The following is a 13323-nucleotide window of genomic DNA, read 5'->3' on the forward strand; positions in this document are numbered from 1 at the left end:
TGCAATTAAAAAAAAAAGATAATAGTTGATCAGTTAATATTACAATCAGTATATGAAAAAGGCAAGTGTCACTGCCATACATGTAGAACTTTGTTAACCCCTACAAAGAAGTGGTAGAACTACATGTAATGTTCAAAGCCTCCTGCTACACTAAGAAAAGAGTATGAATATCTAGCCACACTAAAGTAGCGAATCACATATTTGCAATCAATTTTATTTTATTTCAATTTCAATCAGGTTTCACTCATAATGACTCATCGTTATCAAGTAGGAAAAAAAATCAAGTAGAAATTTGCAATTAACGCCAATTCCTTTGATTGATTTTGGGACCAAAACAGACTTGCAATTAATTGCAAGTTTCTTGCAAACAACCCCAAAAGTAACACCCAAATCGTGATTTTGTGGAATTTTGAGAGGTAGGCTATACTGTATTTATACACCAAACAAGACCTGCCACATTAGAAGAGTCACCCTATGGTAGAGTCAGTATAACTGTAATTCATCATCATCACAAGTGCTCCCACATATTTACACAAACTCAACATTTACAGACTGTATGCATTTTCAAAATATGAATTTCCTGACTTGATTGAAATAATAATGACGGTAATAATAACAATAACAATCGTCATCATCATCATCATCATAATAATCATCATAATAATAGTAATATATAACATACACTGTAATGATAATAACAATAATAAAAGGCATAAATTTATAGAGCGCAATTTATATAATACTTTCATTTAAAATTCATACATATTTCTTTCAATTCTTTGTTTCTCAAATTTTTTTTAACTTCTAAATCCAAAATTCTAATTTGTGAAAACTTTGCCGTAAAATGCAGAAAATTGTCTTTTGAATTTCACCCTTTTCCCTTTACTTTCCTTTCCATTACTCGTTATTTTTTCTTGGTCATGAACTGTCAGAGAGCCCCCCACTTATTGGTATGCCAATGTTACAACCATCTACTTTTGAAAGTAGATAAAACCTGAACAACTTTTTGACCTTGCTCTAGCCGTCCAGTGATCGAAAATTTTACTCATGGACATAATAGCCAAACTGCTAAAGCGTAGCTTTTCTTAAAACTAGCTTCATGGAACATAAAAAAAACAAGATCAATTTTTTTTCAATTTGAGAAAACTGAAAAATTCAATTATTTTGTAACAAAAACATAGGTTCTTTGACTTTGTATATCCTTTGACCTTCATGCATTATTCATTTCATATCATTTGTAATAAAAATAACCATCTTGCACCAGTTTCATTTCATTAATTGAAATATAGAACAAAATGACAATTAACTATAACGTGAAATAACTCGGATTATCTTAGGCCTCATCTAGTTTATACTATTCAAGCTGCCTACTCGATACTCACAATATAATTCAGGCATGGGTCGGGGAGGGGGGGGGGAGCAGGTGGTGGAAGATGCGCACCCCTTAAAATTGTGAAAAAAGAAAGGGGCGCCCTGTAAAATGACCTTATTGGAGGTAAGATGACTTCCATTTGTGAACAGAAAAAAAAAAAAATTCTGCATACCAATGCTGGTTATTTGTGAGTATCAATACCCCCTTTTTTTTTGGGGGGGGGGGCCTTGTCAATTTTTGTGAGACAAATAGCATTCCCTTCAAAAAGATCTTGTTTAATGCTGATACCAAATAGTCTTATATTGTAGTATAAAAGTGTTCAGAATTCTTCATGAGAAGCTATCGAGAGGCAAACAAGTCATTAATTTTAAATGCCTACATGGTATTATCCAAGGTATAACAGAATAAGGAATTATGATTTCAGAATTAATTTCGAAATACTAAAACAGGGTGCTACGTAAGCATTGGCCCGGGGCAAGTAAAAGTTAGAGTCGGGCAAGTGTTTTTAAGTAAAGACCAAAACTACTTGCCTGAAATGGGAAAGCAATATTCTTACAGTAGAATGACCAAAATTAGGGTCAATGTGATATGATATTGATTATTGACCATTCTTTTGGTCATGGAAGGCAAGATAAATCTTTTTGGAAAAAGAAATGCAATAACAAGGTAGATCAGTTCATGTCAAAAGAGAGAAAAGGTCAATGGTTTAAATAACTGCAAAACTTTCCTTTAAAGAGGTCAAACTTTTTTTTAAGGATTTTTTACGGGCAAGTGATATATAGATATTTGGGCAAGTATATCCCAACTATTCAAAAATTTACTTGCCTGACTGGGCAAGTGCTTGTAAAAAATGATGTAGCACCCTGCTAAAATCTTTACCTATAGTGAAAGTTGATAGGCCAACAACTTTCCTGACCCCCAAATAAAATATAACATTCAGCCTAGTGATCTGAAATTATAACTGCATTTGCTCATTTGGGACTTAAATACTTTCAAAATCACCTTGAAAATTCTGAATCATAATCTTGGTTTAAGTTGGTTTTTATATCACATCATGGTCATAGATCTTTTAAGAATTTATGGTCTTGATTATGTCGCATCAATGACGATGATCATATCATAACTCTAAGTTTAAAGTAATGGTTCCAGAATCCTAATACTTTTCAACTCTGACCTGCTAATGACTCTATTGGAAAAGTGGCACCTACAGTTCATGTATGATGTATATATTGATTCAAATAATTTCATTTCCATCCAGAGTACCAATTTAACTTGCATGTAGTCCACAATGAGACAAAATAATGAAGGTCCGAACTCTGCTGAGGTTTGGATAAACACACTCTAAAAACAAATCAGTAAAATCGACTAGACAAGTAGTCAGCTGGGTGCAACTGATATGGCAATCACTGATTTTCACTTTTCTGACATATATTCTATTCAGAAATAATTCTGTTAAAGTAAAATACGACTAGAAAATAGTTAAAATTAATAGAATAACAGTTGCACCCAGCTGACCCTATTAACTAGTCATTTTTGACTGATTTGTTTTTAGAGTGCAGCAGCCCAGGACCAAAATCCAACTAAAACCAGTTGGATTTCCAATTGGTCTCAATTGCTTTTAATTGGGGTTAACCCTAATAATTTCCCGTTGAAACAAGTTGGGCAACTGGAAATCCTAACTGGAACCAGTTGGGCAACTGGAAATCCTAACTGGAACCAGTTGGGTAACTGGAAATCCTAACTTGAACCACAAGTGCAACATTTCGTCGTACGCACCACGAACCGTCCTCTCTGGAATAGATACAGTGCGCTATCGCGCCTCGCGATTTCACCACGAACCGTCCGCTCTGTTACGATGCCCACTGTTTTAGCGTAAATAATTCACTTCAAGAAAATATGAAGATACGGGATGGAACTTTGGAACTTGAACTTTCAAATGAAGACACCTGGAAATATTATGCTCTCCTTGTAGGTGCACTTATTGCTGGTTTTAAAAAAGCTTTTCTTTAAATGTGTTTTCTGCAAAACTAACTTTCGCATTGAAGTGCACAGAGAGGACGGTTCGTGATGCGTGCGACGATTTGGCTTAAACAGTATGACCAAGCGTGTGAGTGAGCCAATAAGCCTACGTTACGATACATCTTCCACAATCTATCTGGCACATGAATAAAGGTGAAAATAAGTTACTTAAAATTTTAAAAGGTGCAATAATAATAACAATTCAATAATAAGAGTAAGTTTACAATAGAAACAATATAATAAATATAGATCGATCTAGGTACTATACAGTGCGTTTCAGAAAAAAAGGTAATTCAAATCTAAAGGGCTAATATTCAAATTATATTTTAATTTTGTGAAATTATTGTGCATGAATATGAAAGAAAAACCCACCAGCTTTCTATTGATACCCTATGTGTGGCATTTGCTCTAGATACGCATGACCGAATTGATGTTGAAGACAAAAGGTGCAGAGACCACTTTTTCGAAAACTCTATGAAAAGGCAGAGGCTGATGTAAATACCTTCATCAATGTCTGAGCTGGCAAAAATCTTTTGATTGGACCCTTTTTCTTCCAAACGAGTATTAAGTAGCTTCCACACATTAACAATAAGATCATATCACAGTTGGACCAACATTTTGAGAGGCATTTGTAAGGAATGTATACAGGATTCTTTGGACCAAAGAAGCCTGTACACATTCCTTACAAATGCCTCTCAAAATTTTGATCTTGGAACGAAGGGCAGGCACGCCGTCCTGAATCCACCAAAGTTTGGTGGATTCAGGACGGCGCGCCTGCCCTTCGTTCCAAGATCATTCGTGATAGACTCAGAGGACTCTTTGGACATTGAGTTGTTGCCCTCAACCATGGCATTGAAAGGCCACCATAAGCACCTGACCGGCAGCCCTGAGATTATTTCCTTTAGGGACACTTAAAAATAATTTTTTTGCAAGTCCTCCACAAGATTTTGATGGCTTGCAGCGCCTAATTCGATATGAGGATGCTTTGCACAATGATCCGGCATTACCATTGGTGAGACAAGCTGTCCAAGATATCCTCCCACTCTTCCTGCTTTGTTTTCAAAGGAGAGGAGGACATGTTGACCGTGCTGGTCATTAAGACCACGCTGATCATTTCTGAAAAAATGCCTCAAGTAACACTTCATTCCAAAAATTACTTTGGAAAACATATTATTCTATCAAGTGCACATTTTACCCACTTTACCAAAAACTTGGAAAAAGTGATCTCTGCACCTGTTGTCTTCAACATCGATTGATTTGGTCATGTGTAGCAAAAATGGTACAAATAGGGTATCAATGGAAAGCTGATAAGTTTCTCATTTATATCCATGCAGAATTATTTCACAAAATTAAATATGATCTGAATATCAGCCCTCTAGATTTGGATTACCTTTTTTTCTGAAACGCACTGTATACATGTGTCATTGTACATTTCACTGACACCTGGCACTGACATAACAATACAGACTTTTTCAATGTCACATACACTGATACAGTAAAAAGTAGTGTTAGGCCTATTTTGATTTCTTCTTTATATTATTTATTCGACCAACATAAAAAAGTACATACACAATACATCAGGAAGGAACAATTACAGTACATGAACATGCAAAGAAATGCGGGAACGGCATGTGGGTCAGGGGGCACAAAAGCGAAATTTAGCACTGTTGCCCGAAGGCAGGTGCCCCCACATGTGCGGTTCCCAAGACATAATTAAAATATAAAAATACTCTTACACGAAATATTATATGTTCAAAAAAAAGGGGAATGCAAATAAAAAAAGGGGGCAAAAAAATTATTAAATAGATAGGTCAAGAGATGCATTTAGAAAAAAATTACCACTGCAAAAATGTAGAAACATAACGTAATAAAAAAATAACAGTAATATGAAAGGACTTCAAAGGAGCATTCTAAATAAGCTTGCAATAGAAATTGGAAACTCAAATATATTTGTTTTAACAGATCAGGTGTAACTGGAGTTCGGAAAAAAGAAAGAAGGGGGGTGGTAGTCGGAAGTCCAAATTGGAATGTGTCTCATCTCGATTATAAATATGCCAAGAGTCTGATTCTTCTGTCTTTTGCATTATATTGAATATTGGCAGGATTGGCTATGATCATGTTTTTAGAAAATATCATAGGAGCAAATTATCAAAAAGGCAGACACAACATAAACAACACAGCCACTAACACTAGCCAGCCTAAAATAATGCATTAGGTTGTACCTGCAGCTGCACACTCTAGATTGACTGCAACCACCGACGCTTACTCCGTTCGCAACGGAATCCCACTGGGCAATCTTACTCGGCAGCGCAGGCAGACGATACCAACATACACAAACCAACTGGCAACAGGTGTCTACTCTAAATCATCATAAAAACACCTCAAATGAGCTGTTCAACGTTCTTGAAACAATACACCCAAACTACAATTTACATATCATCCTAATCACACACGACAATAAGCTATTTAAGATGTTATAATGGAGTAATCAAGAGTTAAAATATGTTAATTCCTCACCGGTAATTGGCCCGAATCGCTAAATTGATCTTGTTTTCAAAGAGCCCACTCAAATGAAGCCATATATTTGGATACCCGATGAACGATCGCAATAAGCAAATTAAGACCAAGAAAGGGTACCATTCTTTTTGAACAGGTGTCAATTGCAGAGGTGGCGTCAGACTTCAAAGATTCATCGCCATCGAGGGTTAAACTAAATGGCCACGCCCAGTAGTTGTACCCCCGCTACCACCTGTCAAGGTAAAAAAAAAAGAGAAGAACTTAGGAAAGCATGAAATATAAACATGAATGCATGCCAAATTATCTTTAGTGAGTGAATCTCTGTTTTATGTAGAAAAAGAAGATACTAGTAGACTAACGACCTGGCTGCATTGCGCGATTCGGAAACAATTTTAAGTGCGTATTTTTACAGCTACAAAGGGTACTTTTTAAAATCATGTTTGAAGTGTGATAACCGGAATACGGATTGAAATATTCATAATCATAAATACAGAGAATTTTAAAGTTACAAACTGTTTTTCATATTTAGTCACCATACCTTGTTAATAGCTCTTGCAAATAGGCCTACTATTTCTTTTATCTAAAAAAAGAATAATAACTCATCGGAGAATGACAAATATTTCAGTTGGCCCCTTTCGATTTTTTTTTTCATTTCATTGGTACGTTTCAACCCTGCATATGTTATGCAGTTGGCGTATCTTTTCATTATAAATAATTTATTATGAAATGTACTTTGAGGATTTATGGAATATGAATATATGAAAAAAGAAAGAAAAATAATGAAATAAGATATGTGCTACATTTCAGTTATGCTACCATTCAATAATGTATTTCCACAGTACCCATGAGCACAAATATAGAGCCTTCTAATTTAGCATTAACACCCATTTATCAAAATCATTATTATTATAAAGGTCAGGTCATATAATTTGGAAAGCAATAACAATTTAATTAGATATGTAGGACGTATGTGCCGGGTGTCAATATTAAAGGATGTTTGCGGATATTTATGTTTATTTAATACATCTTCTCTTATAACTCACGATCAATATGAAAAATAAGCATGAAAATACGTGACTTTATGAAGATTGGATTTTATAACGGGTTCAATTTGGTCCTCAAATATTTTTATTTCGTACGTGGGCTTATTTCTCCTAGGTTGGCCTACCTTCTTTGTATTTATGAAAGTATTGAAATAAAAAAGCACAAAATAACATTTATTTAATTTCAGTCCTGATTGGAATTTTTGGATCATTGTTTCTTTCCTTTTTTTCCCTCCGGCTTTTTTGTTTTCTTTCTCTCTTTTTCTTTCTGTCATTATTTCTTTTCTCCCTTCCTTTCTTTTTCTTTCCTTCCTTCCTTTCATTTTTCTTACTTTCTTTCTCTCTCCCTCTTTTGTTCTTTCTAATCCCTCTGTGGCTGTAGTGAGGTCGACAACAAAAGACAAGCGAACAAAGGCCTCTACAGGATTTCGTTGTTTAATCGATTAATCTGATATCAAATCCATACAATCAATCCAATTGGTAGTTTTAATCCTTCTTTCGAACCAATTCGTTCCTTTAATCCTTCTTTCAAACCAATTCGTTCCTTTAATCTGGTTGATATATCTTTAATCCGTGAAAACTCTTTGCTTGCTTTCTCAAGTAAATTAATTGTCTTCTGAGCCAGGATGTGTCTGATTTTGAAGGGCAAAATCCTGGTCCCTCACACAACCCAATGTCCAAAAAATCAAATGCACTGTCATGGTGCTATGTAAGTGAACACATTGACTAAGGGAGTGCTAGATACAAATATGTTAATCAGGTAGTGCAATAGTGAAAGTATATATACAAAAAGTGCTAAATCACTTCTGCGCTAATTTTGGTGCGCTAATTTATAAATTCAGATGTACTTTCATCACACCCCCTAACATTTCTCTTTGATCTCACTCTTGTCGTTTTTTCTTAATTCTTGGTATTCACATGAAAATAGTTCGATAGTTTTAGCAGGGTGCTGCATAACTTTTTAGAAGCACTTGCCTTTTTGGATCATTTTTTCTTTCCTTTTTCTTCCCTCCTTTCTTGTTTTCTTCCTCTCTTTTTTCTTTCTGTCATTATTTCTTTTCTCCCTTCCTTTCTTTTTCTTTCCTTCTTTCTTCTTTCTTTTCATTTTTTCTTACTTTCTTTCTCCCTCTCTTTCTTTCTTTCTTAATTCCCCTAACATTTCTCTTCGATCTCACTCTTTGTCGTTTTTTCTTAATTCTTGGTATTCACATGAAAATAGTTTGATAGTTTTAGCAGGGTGCTACATAACTTTTTAGAAGCACTTGCCTGGTCGGGCAAGTAAATTTTTAAATAGTTGGAATATACTTGCCCAAAAATCTATTCCACTTGCCCGAAAAATAATGAAAAAAAAGTTTTACCACTCTAAAAGAGTTTTGCGGTTTTATAAACCATTGACTTTTTTCTCTTTTGACATGAACTAATCTACTTTGTTGTCAGTTGCATTTCTTTTCCAAAGTTTATCTTGCCTGCCATGACCAAAATTAGGGTCAATACATCATATCGACCCTAGTTTTGGTCATTCTACTGTGAGAATTTTGCTTGCCCAATTCGGGCAAGTAGTGATGGTCTTTACCGGTACTTCAAAACACTTGCCCGACTCTAACTTTTACTTGCCCCGGGCAATCAGGCAAGTGCTCATGTAGCACCCTGGTTTTAGTTTAATAACTTCAATATACAGTCTAACTTCTCTCTTTAGTGAGTACTTGTCTTTGGTGGCCATCTATATTGCCTCTCATTTGATAAAGAACCTGTCTATAAAGGCCACATGTCTACAGTGACCATTTTATCTGTTTCCCTTGTGTGGACTTGACAGACAGGCTTAGCTGTAGTCACCAGGGAAGCTTCAAATAACAATTACAACAAAATTATTATTCTTCTCTTGGAATAAATTGGTAAACTTTTTTCTTTATACCAGTAAAATACTGAAATCAGATTCCTTGAGATTTCTTTCACAGCCAGGGGGACATGCCGGCCCAATCCAATCTTTCGTAAATTTGTTGGAAAACAGCCCAGTCCCCCTCCTAGTCCCCTGTGCTGCCCATGACAGAAATATAATCAGAAAACCGTAACAGTCGTCTAGGGTGGGATTTAAATTTATTTGTAATACCCTTTTACCACATCGCATATAGTATACTACATTTTTTAGAATTGAATGAATAGGGTCTACCCTAAATTACAATTCGGTAATAGGAACAGCAGACATGACATGACAAAACTCAACAACTCCCTTTCGAGTACACAAAAGGTTGGAACAGGGGAGCGAAAATGGACGTTTTAATATTCGACACGTACCATAATAACATCGGTTCTCAGCCAATCAAATTCAGGAGAACTGGTCTGGGGCCCATTGCAGAAATAGTTGCAATCAATCGCAACTCTAAAAATCATGCGCAACCTGATTTTTAACCAATCAACAGCATGCATTTGGGACTTGCGACTGACTTTTTTTTACTTTTGTTTAAATGCAACTCTTTCTGCAACAGGCCCCAGATCTGACAACTTGTCAGACAAAAATGTTGATGAAACGCTCCCCTGGGGAAGAGCTGTGGAAGAGTCAGTTAAAGTGGCCCACACTCTTAACTTTGGTTAAGGACAAGTCCAATCTGTCAGCTCATTTGACATTTAAACCTCACTGAGTATTACCGAAATAATTGTCTTTAACATTAAAAAATTAAGAAAGAGCCGAGATACGATAAGACAGGAAAAAAATTAATGTAAATGCAATTTTGAAATATTTGGCTTGCCATAATTTTAACACAGAGTTAGACCATGGCATAAGTCAAATCGGACTTAAAGGGGAAGTTCATCCTGAAGAAAACTTTGTTGTAAAAATAGTAAAAAATATTGGTGAAGGTTTGAGGGAAATCCGTTAAAGAGTAAGAAAGTTATTAGAGTTCAAAATTTTGGATTTGTGACGTCATAAACGAGCAGCTGCCCCATGTGTTATGTAATATAAAATGCAAGAATTTCAAATTTTGTATGGTTCCTGATGACTTAATTTTGTTTTCCATTCATGATCGGGTGTGAAATGATTGGTCTATTGATATAAAAAAGGTACAGTGAAAACCATTTTCAATTTTCTGAGAAAATGACATTTCATTGATTTTTTACCATATGCTATGTAGGAATGCTGCTCGCATATGACGTCACAAATCAAATAATTGAAATTCTAATAACTTTTTGATTATTTGATGAATTTTTCTCAAACCTTCAGCAATATTTTTTATCATTTTTTCTGCTATTATGACAATAAACTTTTTGTCAGGGTGAACTTCCCCTTTAAGAGTATGGGCCATATTCTTTAACAGCAATAATGATGCAAGGTCGGCAATCAACTGTAGTGCTAAAGCAGTCTAATAAAAAATTTTATAAAACGGGTTCAAGGATGTAGCCAATGGTGAGTGTGTATTCAAGTCACGTGTTCATGCTTTAATTATGAGCAACCTTCCAGTCGTGCATTTTTCGTGCAGCACTGTGCATGTTGTGTGCAGCACTGTGCAATTTTTGTGCAGCATAAACTGATACGCGTTCAGTAAAAGAGGCTGGCTAGGATTTTGATGTGCTTACTTAGACGCGCATTGTAGATACGCCTGTGATGTCATAATTGACAGTCTTGTGATGTCTTCGTCTGTGCGATCGTACACAAGTTGGAGGGATTTGAACAAGATTTCAATGAAAAATTCATTTTGCCGACCCGTTTTATAAAACAATTAATGCACATTTTAAGATTTGTGATGTTAGTGACGATGCGAGCAACTCTTGGGCATTAACAATATTATGCAAAAGCACTCGGCGCAAGCGCCTCTTGCTTTCGCATAATTGTAAATACCCTCGAGTGTGCTGCATCGTCATAACACACTCATAAATGTGCATTAATTGTATAACAATACACATTTACTAGCAGAGGTGGGCTCTTTAGCACTACGTTTAGACACTTGTAACTACTCCTGATTTTTTTTGCTGATTTTTGTCACACCATTTACCAACAAAGATTTATGACATTAATTCTAATATACAATATCAAACTAGAATTGATTTCATCATTCATTACCACATATACAAAATACCTAATCATACACTATTCTTTTACAAAATGAAATAATCAATATCAATCATATTGTTAACAATTTGATAGAAAAATAGTTAGATTTCTAAATACAATCAAAATTGATTAATGCTATGGGGTTAGCTTTACAGGTACATGTATACCTCTATTCGCTCATATCAACTCATTGAATATGACTTGATTTCAAAACAATTCATTTTCCATAGACCCTACCGGGTTATCTCTGGCATATACATAATGGGTAGAATCATTGGAGCAAGCCTTGTTCGAGCATTGCATTTTTTGGTCTTTTTTTTCAATGTTCGCAATGCACCTTAACGCCCTCTACCTTCGACTTAACGTCTTGGGTCCATATTCCGAAGTCGGGTTTAACTTAAACTCAGGTTTAAAGTTGTGGTTTAAGTATGGGAAGCCAAAAGTATCACAAATTTTATTAAGTTGTATGTTTCTTATGTTTACTGTGCTCTTTCCTGATTCATGGATGGTGAAGACAATCATCTATTTATACTCCCTACACAATTATGAATGATTTGAGAGCCTAATGAGCTGAAAGTATGATATCTCTACTGTTAGTGATTATGTAACAATTGGCTGTCCATACTTAAACCACAACTTTAAGCCTGAGTTTAAGTTAAACCCGACTTTAGAATACGGGCCTAAATGTGTATTATGACTAAATAAACTCATTCAGACTTCGCCCTTATGTAGGATGTAAGCATATACATGTATATACATATTTTTACTCTATAAATCAAAGTTTAAGAATACCTTTCAAAAAGGTTGCATATGGGTACCCTGATAGCTAGCGAGGAATTTCTAGGCTACAAAAAATAGTACTAATATACACCAACGCTTGTTTTCTTGGAAGCATTTCATGAAAGACTATGCCAGTGATTTGTTTGACATCTGTTATAAGCTACTGAAATCCTTGAATCTGATTTACTGCAGAGGGAATTTGAAGTGAAGAATCCCTGACAAGATGGAACATGAAAGATTCCCAGAACTGAATCAAGATCCGAACAGGTATTTTAAGAGGTTCAAGGGTTTAACCAATAGGGTATTTGGTTAAGAACTCCCTCATAAACGGAACTTCGGTTATGGAGATCTTTTGCATACAAGACTAAGTTTTATTGGACAAAAATAATCCATCCAAAGAGTTGCCTTCATTCAACAAACAAAAATAAATGACACAACATATATTATCTCCTATTTACCTGAAATGGATGAATATTTAGGGACAGTGATTTTCTGTTTCTAAAAATTGCCTTTTCCGTTTCAGAAAATCTCAAATTCCGTTTCAGCATGTCTGAAAACAGAAATTCCGTTTCCCCATAGACTTTGTGTACAAGAAAAATTGACAATTCCGTTTACATAGAAAACCAATACGGAACGAGTAGCGATGTCAAAATGCTAGCGCTGCTCAAAATTTGCATCTACCAATGTACTAACATTGCTTTAAAATCCATATTAATTGAAGAGATTCGAGCTCATAAAATATTTAGGGAAACATAATTAACATGAATATATTCTCACCTTTCATATTACTAGCATTATTTTATTGTTAAATGGGATTTTATCGCTGATTTGGGGACTTTTCGGACATCGTTTTGAGCAGTCGACGACTTCCGAATATCCGCCATTTTGGATTTGATGAATCACCGTGATCATTATATTATGACCGAACGTAGAGGGCAGCAACACATGGCCGGATTCTGCCTTCTATGCGGACGTAAGTGTAAACTAATTTGGATACGATCGAGTGATGGAGAGGCTCGAGTGTAGTTACGATGTGTTGATTGTCATGATTGTTGTTGCAAAGTGAGATCTTGTTTTTTCAGTTGATATTCGTATTTTGTTGAGGATTTGGGATTAATTTCTGTTGCTTTTTTGTGCATTTTGAGAAAAACATGTTTTCCGTGATTTTCCGTTTGAAAAGCCACTTTCCGTTTCAAACAGCCGATTCCGTGAATTCCGTCCGTTTTCCGCGATTGCGGAAAATCACTGTCCCTAAATATTTCCCTCATGATTGTCACTGACTATGGCATGATTATGTTTTGATTTCAAAAATCAATTAAAAACTGTTAACACAAGAGCATTATATGCATCAACTTAATATACTATACATACACCCAACATGACTAATGGTAAATATAACAAACTGTACACTGATTGAGTAATCAATAATGAAAGCATATTTCTGAATTAACAAAATTGACTTAGGGTATATCCTTGTTTTTTGCTTTGAATTCATATGCAAAGAAATAACAGAAGTGGATCCTTGGAATGAGAGAGGGGGTTGTGAAAAT

General features: G+C 35.2%; 1 protein-coding gene across 1 annotated transcript in view; it reads right to left on the reverse strand.

Annotated features, from left to right (window-relative positions):
* The window catches only part of LOC121429891 (myosin-VIIa-like), a 67832-nt gene extending 61841 nt beyond the window's left edge, over positions 1–5991 (reverse strand). The window contains 1 exon segment of the mRNA XM_041627150.1: positions 5909–5991. The gene's annotated coding sequence lies outside the window, so the exon portion shown is untranslated.
* Positions 5992–13323: the final 7332 nt, after the last annotated feature.

Source organism: Lytechinus variegatus, chromosome 16, assembly GCF_018143015.1.
Source record: "Lytechinus variegatus isolate NC3 chromosome 16, Lvar_3.0, whole genome shotgun sequence".
NCBI classification, from domain to species: domain Eukaryota; kingdom Metazoa; phylum Echinodermata; class Echinoidea; order Temnopleuroida; family Toxopneustidae; genus Lytechinus; species Lytechinus variegatus.